This window comes from Pan paniscus, chromosome 9 (genome assembly GCF_029289425.2).
Source record: "Pan paniscus chromosome 9, NHGRI_mPanPan1-v2.0_pri, whole genome shotgun sequence".
NCBI classification, from domain to species: domain Eukaryota; kingdom Metazoa; phylum Chordata; class Mammalia; order Primates; family Hominidae; genus Pan; species Pan paniscus.
In genome coordinates this window covers 116,926,380-116,944,886 of record NC_073258.2, presented here as the reverse complement: position 1 = coordinate 116,944,886, position 18,507 = coordinate 116,926,380, and the positions used below count along the sequence as shown (strand labels likewise).

At 46.0% G+C, this 18,507-nt stretch overlaps 1 long non-coding RNA gene across 1 annotated transcript in view; it reads left to right on the top strand.

The window, feature by feature from the left end:
• The first annotated feature begins 1,237 nt into the window (after positions 1–1,237).
• The window catches only part of LOC129393412 (uncharacterized), a 133,800-nt gene continuing 116,530 nt past the window's right edge, over positions 1,238–18,507 (top strand). The window contains exon 1 of the long non-coding RNA XR_008620270.2: positions 1,238–3,498. This is a non-coding gene — a long non-coding RNA (uncharacterized LOC129393412). The remainder of the gene's footprint in view (positions 3,499–18,507) is intronic.

The following is an 18,507-nucleotide window of genomic DNA, read 5'->3' as shown; positions in this document are numbered from 1 at the left end:
CACTGTGCTTTCCTCCCTACCTGTGTGAAATGGGATGATACTATATACCTCGTCTGGATGTGGTAAGCACTGAATGGCATAATGTCTGTAAATCCTATGGCACAGTGCCTGGTACACCAGGGATGCTCACGAAATAGGAGCTAATAGTAATAGTTAACATTTATCGAGGATTGATTTTGTACTAGAAACCCTATTATTTCCATGTTTATCTCATTTGCTCCCCCCAACCCACAATCCCTTGCAATATAATTACTACCTCTTTTTTTCACAGATGAGGAAACTGAAGCTCAACCTGTTACATAGTTGCCAAATGCCCAGAGTTTTTCAATAACGCCACAGGGGCGAGCCTGTGTCTGTTCATGGATGCATCTCCACCTTTGTACACCTGGTCCACTGCCCCACCTGGTAGAGTCAATACATACAAACTGTTATTATTATTGTGGCGCCAACAACCAAATTAGGATGGCAGTTTTGATATGCTTAGCCTGCCAATGTAGGCTTGGAAGTTTGAGCTTGGCAATGTGTTGCCAGGGGTGTGATAGGGATAGGAGAGAGGCTGGCATTGGGCTGTGGCCGTTGCAAGGCTGTGGAACAGGGGAAGAGAAGAAGCCGCCTTTCCTCTCTTAGCGCATGGGCTGGAGGCAGAGCCCTGGGCCACTTGTGCCTGCAGTGCCTATCCTGATGGATGGGATCTGACAGTGTCCTCCTTCCCTCCCAGCACAGGGAATACAACCCCCAGCCAGCAGGGGACTGAGTCCAGGTGAGCTGCAGGCCTCAGGCAATGACAGATACTTTGTGCAAACAATGCCTCCTCCCTGGGGGCTCTACTTCCCTGGGCAGTCCTCTGAAAGAAATGACAGCATGGAGCACTGAGCCAGCAAGACCACAGAGGCTGTCTGCCCAAGGCAGCCCTAACGGTGGCATCCACAGCCAGCCTGCTCCGACACCATGTTCACATCCCAGACCCCATCCAATCTGTCCCCTCCATTGAGTTCAGGAGGGGCGAGGGAGCTATTGGAGCTGCAGACTGCTTGGTGGTCCAGAGAGAACACTGAAGAGATGGAAGGCTATTCTGGCTTTGGGTCTATTTCCTCAGCTCCCCCACTATGATACAATTGCTTGCTTCTTTCAAGGGCTTAGAGGTGGCAAGAGCTGGAGGAGCCTCAGAGATTGTCTAGTCTCACATACTCATCAGGTGCCAAAGGCACCTCAGTGGGAACTTGAAATAATGCTGTCACTGGATGGTCACAGTGCTATGGGCTTGGCCAGCAGATGTTGCCTTTGTGAAATGTGAAAAGGTGCCCTCTCTTGGGGGATGAAGCCCTGTGCCAGGATGTGCTGCTTGGTGAGTGCCAAGTAGGTGGAACTTACGCCCCCTTGCATCCCCTGGGCCCAGCACCCTTGCAGTGGGCAACCTGCACAAGTACACACAGCCATCCTGAAACATCTGAGCCCAGAGAGAAGTCCAAATCCTCAATGTGACCTACAGGTGATGTGCTAGCTGCCAAGTTTCAGCAAACATCAGTCTCCTCTCTCACTCACCTGGTACCCATGCTGGATTCCTTTGGCAGCTTCTTGCTGCTGCTGGGCCTTTTTGCACTGGTAGCTCGCTCTCCTTGGAACAGTCTTCCTGTTATGACTGGGTAAACTGCTACTCATCCTGCTGGTCTCAATGCACATGTTACTTCCTCATGGTAGCTTTCTCTGACCTCTCAGACTTGGGTAGGACCCTATCGTATATTCTCATGGCAAATGGTTAATTATCATTAATTAATGATTAATTATCGTTAATTACTGTGTATCCAGCCTCCCCGTGTTCACTCCTGGACTGGAAGCTCCGTGAAGGCTGGTACTATTTTGTTCATCACCGGATCTTTATCATCTGAAGCAGTGCCTGACACATGGTAGACAATTAATAAGCTGCGCATGGTGGTAGGTGCCTATAGGGAGGCTGAGACAGGAGGATCACTTGAGCCCAGGAGTTCAGAGCTGCAGTGCACTATGTTTGCACCTGTGAATAGCGACTGCACTCCAGACTGGGCACCATAGTGAGACCCTGTCTCTAAATAAATAAATAAATAAATATGTATTGCATAACTGAAAGGCCCTGCTCTGATTTCCTCCCTCGTCCTGTAGGAAGCTTGGGACAGGCTTTGGTAACAGGAATTTCAAAAGGATGATTTTCCCCAGCGTGAAAATCCTCATCTGGCATCTTGCATCTGATGCAGCTCTTCTATCCACTCCTCCCTGTCCCAAAGGGGCCACTGATTCAGATCCCAGGCATAGACTTGTAAGCTGTCTAATTTTTCCCATGATCTCTTACCCTTTGCTCACTCAACAGTGTCCTGGGAAAGAAGTTTCTGGCTGCCTATGCACTGGGCTCAGGAAAACACAGAATTAGCACTGCCTCAACTTTTATTTTTAACCATTGATTGATCTTGGTTCCAGCAGATTTATTTTCAGCATAGGGCCTGTGGGCCAGTGCTAATTTGCATGCCTAACTGCTCTCCAGGAGCTAAACCTCTCAAGTGATGTTCTGACACACCGGGCTTTGTCACCCTGACCCCTTCTCATCTCCTCTGGGGAAGGGATGGGAACTGCCCCTGCCAAATGCAGGGGGATCAGGCCTGGAACTCCATTACCTTCCCTGGGACTGAGACTTGGTTAAGGAGCTATATCCAGCCCTTACTCCTTCTGAATTCATCGCAGATCCAGATTATACTAGATTTAGATTCTATTTCTTTGTATTTTATTCCTCCAACTCATATTTATTGAGAACTTACTTTATAAGTACACAGAGCTAGACGCTAGACATGGAGGTGGGATGGGGAATGGAATTCCATGATGAGTTAATCTTTGCCCTGCCTCAAAGTCGAAATCCAGAGGAAAAAGATTGTGAGACAAGTGTTTAGAATCAATGTGATAAGTGCTAAGTAGAAATTTTGCACACAGTTTTGCAGGGAGAGGGAAGCTAGTTAATCTTCTTAGAGACTTGTCAGGAAGGTGTCATTTTATTTACATTGCTTAGTGCAAATGTAATTTGCACTATGTCTCTGCAAGTCAAGATCTTGTAGGGATAGGAACATTCCAGGCAGAGGGAACAGCATGTGCAAAGGTATGGAGGCCAGAAGGCAGATGAGGAACTTGAGAAAGAGCCTGTTCAATGTGGCTAGAGCACAGAGTGCATGACAGCAAGTGGTGAAAGATGAAGTGGGAAAGAAAGGCCTCTCTGCTAGTCTGAGAACCTTATGATCACCTCTGCTTCTTTATGCACTGCCTACCTCTCTAAACAGATCACACGGGCCTTGAGGGGCGGGACTGTGTTGCTGCTGCTGCCTTGTCACTGTCTCATAGCTCCAGGCTCAGCGCTGTAGGGGCAGTAGCCAAAGGAAGAGCCCAGGCCTGGCTGGGCTAGCAGGCAGGTCCTCCTGGAGCCAAAACAGATCCTCCCACGTGAAGTTTGAAAGGAAGCATCTTGCAGCTCCGTCTAATTACAGGGTAAGTGAGCGGGCCTCCCTCATGGTTAATTTGCTATGTGCCTTTATTGCCAGCAGAAGACAGATGACTCACGGAGGGTATTCCATATAGGCCTGCCAGTAATTGTCTTTATGACTTCATGAGCCTTTTATGGGCTCCACTGGGAAAGGTGTTTTATTTTTCTTTTCACTCTCCATTTTCAGTCGGTAAATAACCAACTTTCTGAGAGCAGGAGGAATGTCAAGTTCAGGATGTAGGTGAAGCAATCCCAAGATAGGCCATGGACATCAGAATGGAGGCTGGGGTCAAAGCAGAGGACAGAGAGAATGAGGACAAGTTGGCACACTAAAGGGTACATGAAGGGGGTAATGCCCATCAGTGATTAATAAACACATCATCAAAATTTAAACATGAATAAATGTTCCTTTGCAGCAGATTTACTCTCTCAATGATGCTTGGCTTAGATTAATGATAATGTGAGTTTATGTTTCCAAAGTACACACAGACTGTTCTGCTTGAAGGGCTGGGGGAAGGAGGTGGGAGTGGGTAGATGGGGAAGAAATTTGTGGTGTCCCAAAAGAGTGTTATGTGGGAGGATAGTCACAAGTACTTTATATTTAATTAGCATCTAGTCTCTCTCTATATGCAAGAGGTGCAACAGTGAGACATTTGTTTAAATAGAATGAGAATGGAGAATGGAAGGGTGTTGCATGTCAGTGGCACTCTGGAGCTGGCTAGCCCTGGCTTTCAAAAACCAATTGTTACATTTTCAGGAATTTCATGAGCTGTTTTACTTCATGTTGGCAGTTTCAAACAAGCCATAGTGGGATTATTTACACCATGGTAATCGGCAAACACTGCAAAGCAGAGACCCACCCTCACTCGACCGGTTGGTAAACATTTATCCACATACCATTGTTGTCGCCTTCTATACCACTGAAGTGTTTAAGAGGGGGTGAAGGACCGCCTGGCAGGATAAAAACTATGGGCTAATATTTATTGACCACTTACTAAGTGGCACGTACCATTCTAAGCACTTCACATGTATTTATTCATTAACCCTTTCAACTCCATGGGGTCGATGCTATTCTAGAGGCTAAAACCATACCCAGACGGCTGAGACTTAAGAGACGGAGCCAGAAAGGATTATTAGATTATATCCTCATTTCCTGGTTTTACAGATGAGAAAACTAAGAGCCAGAGAGGAGAAATGGCTTGGCCAAGGTCAGTGGCCTGGAGGTCTGTCTCCTGACTCCCCAAGCAGAGTCTGTTTCTCCTGCTCTTATTCTTCCAGCTTTCCATACTATAGTCCTGTTTAGATCCAGGCAAGAGCTGCACCTAAAGGCCTAAAAGAGGCAACCCCCAGGCCAGAGTCCATGGAATGAGTCCAGTGGGCTCTGTTTGTGTTGTTCCTATTGCCTCTGTTGCCATCGCTGGGGTCTGACTGCTCTCTGCTGCCCAAGCGCCATCCAGGGTTGCCTCTCCTTCCAGTTGCCATTGTCTGAGGGTCCCACTGGAAGCAACCGAGACTTCAGTCTCTCAGCAACCATCTGGAATAACAAGAAAAAATAAATAAAAATAAAAACCCAAGTCAGAGCTCTGCCTGTTAGCCCAGAGTCCTTAGCTGAGGGTGGAGGGGGTGAGCACAGGTGGGCTGAAACTCTCACAGCCCAGTGATTAGCCTGGAGAATTCACCGCTAACTGCATAGGAGCTCAAGGGGAGTCCAGTGTGGAGCAGGGTTGGGAAAACGACTCTCCTTGGGAGCTGAGGCTCTGCCGCTTGCTTTGCTGATTGCTTTTGGTGTGAAAAATGTGGCCCGAGTCAAGGAAAAGAGACTCAAGATGAAAATCCCTTCAATTCTTAAATATATAGGTATATTCTAATGTAGACGGCATTCTAATATGGTAAACATTCCAATGTAGACTATAGGATCAGGTAGTCCCAGAGCTGAAGGGGCCTTCAAGAATGCTTTCCCCGCCTCCAGGCATCAGTGGGTGTTGCTGGCAGGCAGGGTGCTACGAAAGGGCTGTGCTGCCGGGGTGTCAGTGGCACCTTGCCAGATAAATTCACCTTTTTTTGAGGCTCAGTTTCTTAATCAGTTGAAGTAGGGGGTTTCAGACTATAGGGACCCTTCCAGGTCTGACATTCTAGATCCTAAACAAAAGGGAACAACATTTCAAAGATGGAATTACGCACGTGCGCGCACACACACACAGACACACACACACACACACACACACACACACACACACACACAAATTGACAAATAGGAAAAGCTTTCAAAAATCTTATTCAAATTGCTGGATTTGTCTATTAGTGAGATTTGTTTCTTTGCATGTGCTAATTGGTCTTGGCATTAATTAATCTGATTTCATTATATTCTCTTTAATTTGTCAAGATATCATTTTGTTATTGGGTGATGGAACACTTTGGAGGATTGTTAGAATTGGAATATATTTCCCCCCCTTTTAAAGCTCTTGGAGAAAAGTCGTTATCAATTAAGTTAATTTGCATACACATTAGGTTAATCGTTTTAGTTTAGCCAAATTTGTGGAAATTTACATAGCAAATTGACCCTCCACATTTCACTTAAACATATGTAGCACACCGAGTAGTGTATTTTGAGTTGCTAATGAAACTGAGGTTATTTTACACGCTTCTTTTAGTAAAAGAGGTCTAATTAGACCAAGTAATTTTTTATTTCATCCGTAATTGCAAAACAAATAAGCTTCTTGGCATTTTTTTTTTCTAGCGGCAGCATCACACGGACAGGGACGTTAATAGGGAAGTCATGTTTTCCTAATTAAGCCCGGTTTGATTCCTGCTCACTGTTCCGGTGTCAGCTCTCTCCAGCTTTCTCCTAGGTACTCTTCTGCCTGAGTTGCTAAGCCTCCTGGTATACCTATTAATAGAAGACTCCCCCACATGGAGCCAACTGAATTAAAAAATGTAACTAGGAAGGCAGGGTGGGAATTTTGACAGATTTGTTTTTAAATTTTTTTTTTATGCCAGAGAAGAGAAAGTTGAATTCAAAAGGGTGTCTTGCTTCTCTCCATCAGGGGAAGAAAAGAGAGAAAAATAGCTTTTGTTCTCCCCCAGAAAAGAAGTTGGCATAACACATTGGTGGTGTTTCAAAAGTGACTCCAGGGGCTATCTTATTCAGTGCTGGAAAATTGGCTGTTGTCTCCTCTTCCAGGACTGTGGAACAGTGGAGAGCTTGTAGTAATGTGGGATAGATGAAAAAAAAAAAAAAAGGGGATCTGGGATCTGAGCCTTTGCGGAGGGGAGGCGGAGGGGAACTTCTCTTGGCCTCTGTCCTACAGGAAGTGGGAATTGTGGGTGAGGAGAGCCGCAGGGAGGGATGTTGGTATAGCTGCATGGAAGTTGTGCTCCTCCTGTTTCTCTGGATTACATAAAAGACACACAAGAGCTTGACCCACTGTCTATGCTGGATTTGTTTTTTTCTCTTCTGGCAAACATAATTTTGCTGAGTTGTAGGGGAGGGGCCTGGAACGGGCAACAGGTAAGGTTGGGCAGATAGAATCAGAAGTGGGTGCTGCACCCTCAGAATAGAGTCAGGAGACTTGGGCTCCAGTCCTAGCTCAAGATAGCAAAAAGCGGCCACAATATCACTTCTCTTCATGTCCCTACTCTTTACAATGTGAGTTTACAGCTCTTTTCATCAACAGGTAAAGTCTATTTCCAGCCTCTGAATCTGGGCTGTCCTGTGACTTGCTTTGGCCAATAGCATGCGTAAGAAGTGACGATATGCCAGCTCCAAGCCTGGAAAGTCTTGCTTGAGACTTTCCGAGTTCACTCTCTGAGAACCCTGCTACTACCCAGACCAGCCTGCTGGATGAGTTGGTGCCAGACGTGTGGCCCAGTTGCCCCCATTGCCCAGTTGATGCTAGCCGATCCCCAGAAGCAGAGCCACCTAGCTGACCTTCAGGGAGCCACAGATTAAATGATAGATCCCAGCTGAACCCAGCTTAAATTTTGAACCCACAAACTGCAAGCTAAGTAAATGTTTGTTACTTTATGGCACTAAGTTCTGAGGGTGGTTTGTTAAGCAGCAATAGCTAACTGATACAACCATTAATCAGTCCTTGGGAAAATTTCTCTTCATCCTTGGGCTTCAGCCTTCTAATCTCTAAAACCAAGTGGGAGTAGAGAATCCTAATCTAAGTTTCCTCCCAAATACCATCTTCCTATAGCTAAAAGAGGCTGAGATTTGACCAGAAGGGACTCCAGATGGGGCACACTAGGCTGTTATTGGGCACTAGCACACTAAGGGAAATGAGTTTATCAGCTCCTCTCTAGATGAGAAAGGGGTATAATACATGCAAGGAGGAAAGAGAGCATTGTCTGTCTTGAGACAAAGAACAGGAAAAGGAGATAGTGTTGGGGCCTTGAAATGTCATCGGGTGAAGAGGTAGTGTGAGTGTGTGTGCATATGAGACATCTGAAGATGAAGTTACTGAAACTCCAGAGGACGGTGGAAGGAGCGTGCTTTGAATAACCATGAGTCCGATAACACTGCATGAGTCTATGCGGCAGATTCTGAGCCTGACACATCAAGGTAGGGTACACAGCCTGTGGGCTGCAGGCCCAGCCATAGGCCCCAGAGGCCGATGGCCACGCGACGGTGTGGGTTGGTGCAGAAAGTGCCCAGCCAGCCTTTGGAATGGGGTTTCTCAACTTGTTTCACCATCATACATAGATATACCAGGCACATACGGGACACTTTGCTGGCATGCCTGGGTTATGAGTGATCCCTGCAGCGGTCTCTTAACACTTTTATTTACCATTGAAGTATATATTTAGACCATCAACTGGAAAATAAGTAAACAAAATGTAGTCTATCCATACAATGGGATATTATTTGGTCTTAAAAAGGAATGAAGTACTGATACATGCTACAACATGGAGAATCTTGAAAACATCATGCTAAGTGAAAGAAGCCAGGTCACAAAAGACCACATGCTATATGATTCCATTCATAGAAAAGTCCAGAGCAGGGAAATCTATATAGAGAGGAAGTGGAGTAGTTGTTGCTTAGGTCTGCGATAGGATAGGGGATGATAGCTAAAGGATGTGGGGATGCTTTTTGGAATAAAAATGTTCTAAAATTTTCTGTGGTAATGGTTGCATAACTCTGGGAATACATTAAAAAATCATTGAATCGTACGCCTTAAATGGGTGAATTGTGTAGCATTTGAATTATATCTCAATAAAGCTGTTAAAAAAGAGTACACTTAGGAATACAATGATTAAGAATGAGAGGTACAGTGCTTAGCTTACATAATCAGGGGTTAGTATTTGTGAAATGAATGAACGGCCAAAGAATAAATGAAAAAATGTTTTTCCATGGTTACATTTGAATTTACGCTGATTTAATCAAACAAGTTATTTGTAAACTTTAATTTTTTATTATTTGGGATGCATTACTTCTGAAATACCTGTCAGTTCATAGAGACCTGTGGGTTAAGACATACTGTTCTGGAAACATGCCTATTATATAACATTCCTGTTGTGGGGCTCACCTACTGGATTGGACCACTGGATATCATGCAGGCTCTAGACAGGTCTGAACTTTCCCTGTGCTCTTGGGTTTCTGAGAAGCCAACTGACCCCATGAGTTTTCCTCATCCTGGCCGCACCTCCACTCCCGCCCCTCCTACTTTCCCACTGGCCCTGGCTGCTCAGGTTCCAGCATTCCTGGTGTTCAGGCAGGAGTCTGGCAGCTTCTTGCAGTTTCCCTGATGCTAAGCCAGAGAGGGCAGACCCTCAACTGAACTCATCCACCATGATCAAGTCCTTGAGCTGGCAAGGCTGAGGCACTAAATCTTGATATCAGAACCCTGGGCATATGCAGGTGTGGAGAGACGTGTACAGGGTCTTGGACTAGGGAGGAGTCCTGGATGGCTGAGTGCAGGGATACCTGGCCACTCAGGTCTTTGAGGCAAGTGGGAGATAAAGTTAGCTTCATTTATTTATTTTTTTTAGCATCCTCTCACTTTTTCTTTCAGCATCATTCACCCACCGTCTCATCCTGTTCCCCTTTCTTCCCCAGTACCCTAGGCTGTCCTGGTTCTATGGCATTTTCGTAGCCACACCATTGGCTTAGATATAATTATTGTGTGTGTTTTCCATGTCCGACTACATTGCTGGAGGGAAAGGCCACACTTATTCGTCTTTGTATCTACTCAGTGCCGAACAGACTGACTGCCTTGCACACAGGATTGATATGTGTTAAAAGTGAGTCATTTTTGAGCAAAGGGGGCTGGCCAGCATCATGGAGATCACACTCCACTGGTGCCCCCCTTCTTTGTATGAATAGAGAACTGGCCTTAGGTGACAGAAACCTTGTGTGAAGTTCAAATTCTAGATCCAGGCAGGAAATGGACACATGTGAACTGGAACTGGTCCTATAACACAGCAGGGGGTGGGGACCATGTGAGCAGCTGGAGAAATTGTGCTCTGCCTAAAACATCCAGAAACACATCAGAAAAAAAAAAAAAAGAAAAAGAAAAAAAAAGAAAAACAACTCCTGGCCAAAAATCTGTGTTTGAAGTCTCCTTTGCATGAATCTTGTGACAAGGTCAAACTTGAACTCTCAAACTTCAGGGAAAAGGTGACATTTTTGGAAGTTTTCCAGCAGCGGCAAGGTCAGGAGGCGTAGCATGAACTTGGACCCAGAAGATAAAAATATTAGCTTTGACTCTGTCATTATTAGCTGTGTCATATCCAGGCAAGGCATTTCAGATCTTTGTACTTCACTTTTCACTTATATGAAATGGATGTACAAATGACAAAATAAGGTAGGTGAGTGCATGTTGTAAAATGTAAACATTGCTATACAAAGGCAAAGTTCTAGGGTTCTCAGTAGAAACTCACACAGCTTCTCCTAGGGACCGCAGGGGCCTCAATCTTGTCATCAGTCAAGGGCCAGTCAGTGTTGGGTGTGCCACTTCCCACCCCTGTGCCCCCCCACCCGCCACTTGTCCTCTCACTGATCCAGGAGCAAAGTAGAAAATGGCATTTCTGAATGAGGCTGACAGTTCACCAGGCACGAAAACCCACCCAGTTGTGACTCAGAGTTTTGGAGGCGCAGATAGAATTAAGGAAATGTTAATGTATTCGCATCGCTTTGCCTCCTGCCTACACAGGCATAAGCAGTAAAGAGGGAGGATGGGGTGGGAGAGGGGACAGGGAGATGGGGAGTTGTGTTGATGAGCTCTGGGGGTGGGGGATGGGTGGGGACTGTAGGGTCCCAAGGCTGCCTGGCTACTACAGCTGGGCCTGAGATCCCCAGGGGACTGGGAGGGATCTGCTGGCATCTGGTCTCTGCCAAGAGAGTCTGCCGCCCGGAATGCAGTATCAGCTTGGGCACAAGGCTAGAGCAAGTGGGGCCCTAGGGTGCATGTGTGTGCCCACACAGGGGATGGAGGGGTGGCAGGAATACAAGCTGGATAACCCAGAGCTGTCTGTGTTAGCCTTGGTGATGTGCCTTGTCAATGGCAAACAGCCATTTAGAATCAGTGTCTTTTCCAAATGAAGCCCCTGAATGTTGTATGCTTAATACGATCTATCTGTCTATCTGTGCACTTATGCAGGGAGCTGGCTCCCCAGGGCACAGCAGCCAGTATGCTACCTCAGCACAGAATAATCCCCCGGGAGGCTGCCTCCTTTTCTCCCCCTCCTGCGGGGGGCCCCAGGACCAAACCCCGAGGGGTTGGGATGAGTGGTTGCTAGTTTGATGGGTGTACGTGGAGGTATCTTGTATCACTGTTTCTGTTACTCACTTTTCATTGCTGAATGCAAGTATCTGTTACAGCGTTTGCCAGCACTGACTCGATGCCATCGTGGGCACCAGAAAGGCAAAGACACACGGTACTGCCCCACAGGCTCACAGGCTACCTGTAATCAAGGCCTGTGACCCCTCGCAAGAGTCCTAGCACCTGGCTGTGGGAGGTGCCCAATAAATGTTATTGACAGAAAAAGACGCTCTTTGTAACATCCAGCCAAGACTCAGGGATAGTCTCTGTTCACTTCAATTATGGGACCACTAGGGGGAGCCCCGGGGACCACTGGGAATGTAAGGTGCTGAATCTTCTGGGTTCTAAAAATGAAGGGTGCTCTGGAATCGGTGCAGGGGTGGCTTCCCCATAAGGAGGGTTGGGGGTGGGGGTGGGGTGTCAGGAAATGCCATAGTGTGTTTGCCTGGGGAGATTCCAGCTTAGTCTTCCTTCTGTCTGTTGCCCTCAGCATCATCCAACTAAATGTCCACAGGAGGGCCCAGTGTAGGGTCAGTGACCCCAAGAATGGAAAGACCTTGTGAGGAGCTCTGGGCAAGGAGGCCCAGCCAGGGCCATGGAGCGGGCACTGGCTTTGAGAATCCCAGGTGGGGCTCCTCCCTGCTTAGCCAGGCTGGGAAACCCTTCACCATTACTTGCCAGGAAAAGCAATGGTCTCTCTTGCCCTCTCCTCCCCTTCTCGGGTCTTAAATGTTTTAAACGCCAGTCTTCATGGTTTGATGGAGAATTTTACACCAATGCAGAGTATTACCTAGTTAATTTGGCTAGAATAGACTGTGATTTTACACGGTGAGGCTGTTGCCTCCTGAGCTAACAGTTCCATATCCATGGGCTTGGCAGCCTGCTCTCCTGGAATCTAAGGAGCTGAGGGCCATCTGCAAATGGGCTTCCTGAGAGCTTCATGGGAGGTTGGAAGACAAGAGGGGGACCCAGTCAGATTCTGGGCTTGCTCATTCATTCCTTCAGTCATTCATTTATTTATTTCCTTCTTTATTCAATAGTTGACTTATTCAGTATTTCTTAATTAAGTTTGTTTATTTTATTTATTCATCCAACAAATTTTTGTTGTGGGCTTGAGAGGTGCCAGATCTGGTGCAAGGTCCTGGGAATACAGAGATGCATAAGCCCCTGTCCCTGCCCTTTAGGCACTCACATGCCAAAGAAAGAGGTTGCAAACAGCAAAGGAGGCCAGATATTAAGACTGGCTGCTTGGGGGGCTATGGCACACTCTGGAGCGGTGGAACTTGACTGCCCTTGAAGGACCTACACTAGGCAAATGTATTAGGATGTTGACTTGGCGATGGGATTGAAAGCTGCGTACAATAAGTGGTAAGAACCACATTCTAAAGAGGGACATCAACCACATGGACTTCTTCAGAGGTTATTAAGAGGCAGATCTGGTTGTGTCACCAACTCCTCACCACTTCCTAGTACCCAACATCCCAGGCTACGGAAGAAGAGAGAGGAGCAAACCATTCTTTTAGAATGGTCTTTTAGAGACTGTTGAGACATTCTCACTCCCTCCCAGAGCCAGGTGAGGGGGAGGGGGCTCTACAGGAATTATTGATGGAGATTGGGGTACCTATAAGAAGAGAGATTTACATCTCACTCCCAGGCAAAATGAAACATGGCAGTGCTTCGACTGGATTTGAGGATGGCGAGCGGGCTCTTGGGAACGCTTGCTCTGTGTCTTCTGCTTGCTTTTTTCCTGGAGATTTCTGAAGTGGGAGTAGGGGTGATAGGAAGTAAGAAGCAGAGTGGCTTGTTGAAACAGCTTGGACCAAGGCCACAAAGAACTGTAGAATAGTGAGCCTGGGAAGAAGATAGGGCAGTCTCCCTTGAATCTTAATCCTCCTCTGCTCTCAAAGGGCCCCAAAGAAGACCCAGAAGGTCATGGATCAGAAAGAGCAAGGAACAGAGGAGGAGGAGTTTCTGTGGGCCTGTCTAGGTGGCCACTAAACGAAGGGAGAGCCTTCATTTAGGGGTTGGGGGATAGAGTTAGGCAGGGGGCCAAGGTAGCCACGCTGTCGCTTCCCGACATCAGTGCCAAGAGGGGCAGGTGACATAGAACACCTATGTAAGAAAATGTGTATCTTGTGCACAGAAATCATCACATGGGCAGAGCCACCAGCAGGAGATGAAAGCAGGCTGAGCCAATTAGAGATTTCCCTATGGGATCAGGCCACCAGTTATTAAAATCACTCCAGCTATTTCTCCTAATTTCCCTTCCTGTTCTCAGCACTAATGGCTCCAGACCCAGGAAAGTGACTAGGAGTATAAGGTGTCTGTCTATGAGTTTGTTAATGAGAGATTCCAAAGAGCACGATGGAAGGTGTAGCTAGAAAAACAAATGTCGGTGATATGGTTTGGCTGTGTCCCCACCCAAATCCCATCTTGAATTGGGATGGGACCCATAATCCCCACGTATTGTGAGAGGGACCCAGTGGGAGGTAATTGAATCATGGGGTTGGTTACCTTCATGCCGTTCACGTGATAGTGAGTGAATTCTCACAAGATCTGATGGCTTTATAAGGGGCATTTCACCCTTTTGCTCGGCACTTTTCCTTGCTTCTGCCATGTGAAAAAGGACATGTTTGCTTCCCCTTCTGCCATGCTTGTAAGTTTGCTGAGGCCTCCCCAGCCATGCTGAACTGTGAGTCAATTAAACCTCTTTCCTTTGTAAATTACTCAGTCTCAGCTATGTCTTTATGAGCAGTGTGAGAACAATCAGATTTATGCCCTACTGAGTATAAACTGTATAAGACCCGAATAGACAAAGAAAAAGGGGAAACACATTTCAGGCAGAGGTGAGCACATGAACAGAATGACAGAGGGGCAACAGTGCATCACAGAGAAGTCTGAGTAGTCTGGTGAGACTGGGTGGGCAAGTGCATGGGGCAGGAGAGGATGAAATGGTTGCTGTCACATGCTCCCCAAAAGAACTTGGAAATGACTTCTAATATAACATCCTTATCTGAGCAAATGGAGAACTTCACCTGGCCTCTGCACTTTGAAAGGCCCATTTAGACCCTCTCCCCTAACAGGTTTATTAAAGAACACATAGGTTCCTCTGTTATTGGATTCCCGTGTTCACCCCTGGCTTGGAATGATCCCTAACCCTAAACATCCACACCCAAGACTAACCCTGCTTAGGCCCCAGAGAAGTGCTTCTATATGTCTTTTGCCCTATGTCCTTGAAACAAAAGGCAGCTGAGTCAGAATGCCATGAAAGTTTGTGGACTGTGCTGTTGCCCACAAAGGAGAGACAATGCTTTGGAGTGGGTTGAGGGGGAACCAGGGATTGAAGCAGTGGGAATGCTTAGATATAAGACCAATTAATTACCTGTCAAATCCTTCCTCTCAGATAGCATGGGTGCAATAGAGTCTTTCATAATGAAGTATCCACAGTGCTGAGCATCTATTTTCTTGTTTTCTTTGTGTTTAAATTCGTGGTTCTGGAGGTATTCACTAATTAGCATGGTATTTGCAATAGTTGCTTGTAAAAACTGAGAATCATTTTGCAGCATTAAACAACTTATATTTTTCTTAAATGTCTAGATATAACATGTATAAAGTGTGATACAGACTGACACAGATTCTCTACATTATGAATTTAGATATTGCTATAAGAAACAGTGATGAAAATAAACTATTTTATAGTATTTTCTGAAATGATAATTTATCATATGTGACCACAGTATACTGTTTGGAAACAAGTAAAATTCAATGGTCATTTCTGAATATATAGAAGTGTGGCTTTAAATTGTCTTTTCAAATTTCTACTGCCTCAGCAGAGAAGTTTTTCCCAATTGAAGTTAATGAAAAAACGATTTAAGAACTACAACGATTCAAGAAATGTTGTCTAAGTTGGCGTTGATCTCAATAGAATACAAATTATGTAAACATCTTAATTATAACAACATAATTAGGGATTCTGTTTAAATAAAGGCAAGAAAAATAATTTCGGAGTAAATATATAATGGTTTCTGAATTATTTTATCTTTGTTTTATTACTCATCCAAACATTGTCAGCACCCAAACATGTGCAATAATTAAATTCATCTATCTTTGATATTTGCCAACTTTCAGTCATAATAAAAGAAATCCATGACTTTATACTTATATTTTGACAAATGCATGAAAGTGTATTTGTCAAGGTAGGAGGATGTCTTAGTATGTCCTGGCTGTGATAACAAAATATCATAAACTAGGTAACCTATGAACAACAGAAGTTTATTTCTTACGGTTCTGGAGGCTGGGAACTCCAAGATCAAGGTGCTGGCAAATTCAGTGTCTGGGGAGGGTCTGCTTTCTGGCTCCCAGATGGTGGCTTCTCATTGTGTCCTTACATGGTGGAAGGGGAAAGAGATTTCTTGGGCCACATTTATAAGGGCACTCATCTCATTTATAAGGGCTCCACTCTTAGGACCTAAACATTTCCCAAAAGGTCCCGCCTCCTAACACCATCACCTTAGGGGCTGGGATTTCAACATATGAATTTTAGGGGAACACAAGCACTCAATTTATAGCAGAAGGTAAACATATTTATCAAAGTTTGTTATCTTGATTCATACCTTTTAAATATTTAGACCTATGGTTTGTGGGCCTCTGTTTGCATCCTTGTCCTGGGCCCCACCGATGCTAGGAAAAGACCTGTGCATCCTCTGGGACAATCTTGGTTGACTTCTCCCAATTTCAGCCTTTGAACTTATATTGTGGCCCTTGAAGGCGCAGGAAGGGGTTTGGCAAAGGTCTAACTCCTCAACAGGCCAAGCATTGGGACTTAGAGATTTTCTTGTTCTTCTTCCTCATTTTATAGGTGAAGGAATTGGGTTAACAGAGAGGCTAAGTGTCTTGCCAGGGTCACCCAGCTACCAAAGCACTCAGAGGCCCTGGAATAGGGCTGGAGTAGGGACTGAGGTAGTGGGAAAGGGGGAAAATGGAGAGGAGCTGGCATAGAGGCACCTGCACCTCAGCAGCTCTGAAATGCTTCAGTTAGCAGAGCTCAGCAGTGCCGATGCAGGAGAAGAGAGCCATGCGGGCCCTTTGTGTGCCCACTACCTTTGCGTGATCTGGGAGATGTTCCCAGCCCTTTCACTACCTTACTCTCTCTAAGCCTTGGTTTTCCCCATTGTGGAATGAGCAGCAAGGACAGGATGATCTCTAAGATGCCTCTGAGCTTCCATGTCCTATGTCTGCGTAATTCCCCAGAGGCTGCAGGTTTGTGGAACCCCGAGGACTGAATTTGGCCTCAATCCATGTTTCTCCTTCATTTCTAAAACCACAGGCACTTGCTGGAACACTAACTCCATCTGGTCTTGATTCGCTTCTTCCTGATTTCACTCTCTGCTGGAAAGTGCTGCATCCTGCCTGAGGCACCTTAGGGAGCTGCTCTCACAAACTCCCTGGTTTTTCTCCCCTGAGGCTTAGCAAGTCAAGCATTGCCAGGAGCTCCCTTCCTTCTGCCCCAGCAGAGAGGAGCAACCACCGTCTGGGTGAGCAGGCTTTTGCCTTCTCCCCTGGGGGCGGCTGGCAAGCTGGAATCACCAGCTTACCTCCCACAGGCACCTGGAGGCTGTCTGTGCCCTTCTTGGCAGGCTGCCCTCTCTCCAGGAAGTCCAGCTTTTCAAAACTTTGATCCCTTGTTACAGTTGCATCTCCAGTGTGCCCACCCTTGTCCCAAGCTCTTACCCAATACTGTCCTCTTACCCTTCTCTACTCATTCTCTCATTTAGGCAGGAGGCAGTATAGTGATTAAGAACCTGAACTTGAATTCAGCTCTCCTGTTTATGGTCTGTGCAGTTGTCTCTGGGGTGATTTTCTTATCTGTCAATTGGGCATAATAATTCTTACCTAAGGGGCTGTTGTGAAGTACAGTCCTTGGAAGGGCCAGTCACAGTGGCTCATGCCTGTAATCCCAGCACTTTGGGAGGCCGAGGTGGGAGGATCACTTGAGGCCAGGAGTCCTAGATCAGCCTGGGCAGCATAGCAAGACCCCATCTGTTGAGGTTTTTTCTTTTTTTTTTTTTTTGAAGTACAGTACTTGGTACACAATAATAAATAATGTGTCTTAGTCTTTGATCTAATGAACATTTGTGAAACATATTGTGTTAGAGTCTTCATTAACGTCCCTAGGTTTCCTCCAGATTTCATTAATAGCCCTTCACTTTCTTCTTAATACCTAAATAAAATAATCTGAGCTTCCATCCCACACACCTCTGGGGAGTCCCTCTCCCCCATAGTTTTGAGGGTTCTCTGGGTGGCCTTGTGTTCTGCTGATGCCTTGTGGTTCTGAATTCCTGTCCCTGCCTCAGTTCTGGAGCCCTCTCCTGAGGTCTTGTTTTCTGCTTGATTTGCTGCCTGCCCAGATTTGCCCAGTATGTGATCAAAAACCTTCTGACTTCCCAAGGCACCATTAGTGTAAGTTGTGTATGAGTGACAATTTTTATAGGGCTTTTGAGAACAGAAGGGTATTAAATGTCTGAGAAGAGAAAGAAATTAAAATTGAGTATTTGAAATGGTTTGGCTGTGTCCCCACCCAAACTCATATTGAATTCCCATGTGTTGTGGGAGGGACTTGGTGGGACATAATTGAATCATTGGGGCAGGTCTTTCCCATGCTGCTGTTCTCCTGATAGTAAGTCTCATAAGATCTGATGGTTTTATAAAGAGGAGTGCCCTTGCACAAGCTTTCTCTCTTTGCTTGCTGCCATCCATGTAAGATGTGACTTGCTCCTCCTTGCCTTCTGCCATGATTGTGAGGCTTCCCCAGCCATGTGGAACTGTAAGTCCATTAAACCTCTTTCTTTTGTAAATTGCCCAGTCTTGAATATGTCTTTATCAGCCCATGAGAAGAGACTAATACAGTATTATATACCATTGTTTATAAAGGCATGGAGTTTGCTGAGTAAAAAGAAGGGAATTTGGGCAAGGTGAGGAATTCCAAGCAGAGGGAATGTGTTGTGCAAGGATCCTCTGTAGCCCACAGGGACAGTTGGCTAACAGTTCATCAAATCCATGGCCTCCTCTTCCTCCCGGGTTCTCAGCTGTCCCTGTGGAGTTAGCTGTGGCAACTGGCTGAGGTCTAGTCATTTGCATGGGAGTGGAAGGGATGTGTGCCCCTCCTAGGCCTGGCCTAGGAAAACCTTTGGGCACACTCTTTCTTGCAAAAGATTAAGACTGGGATGGTGACCTTTGGCTGACTAGGATGGT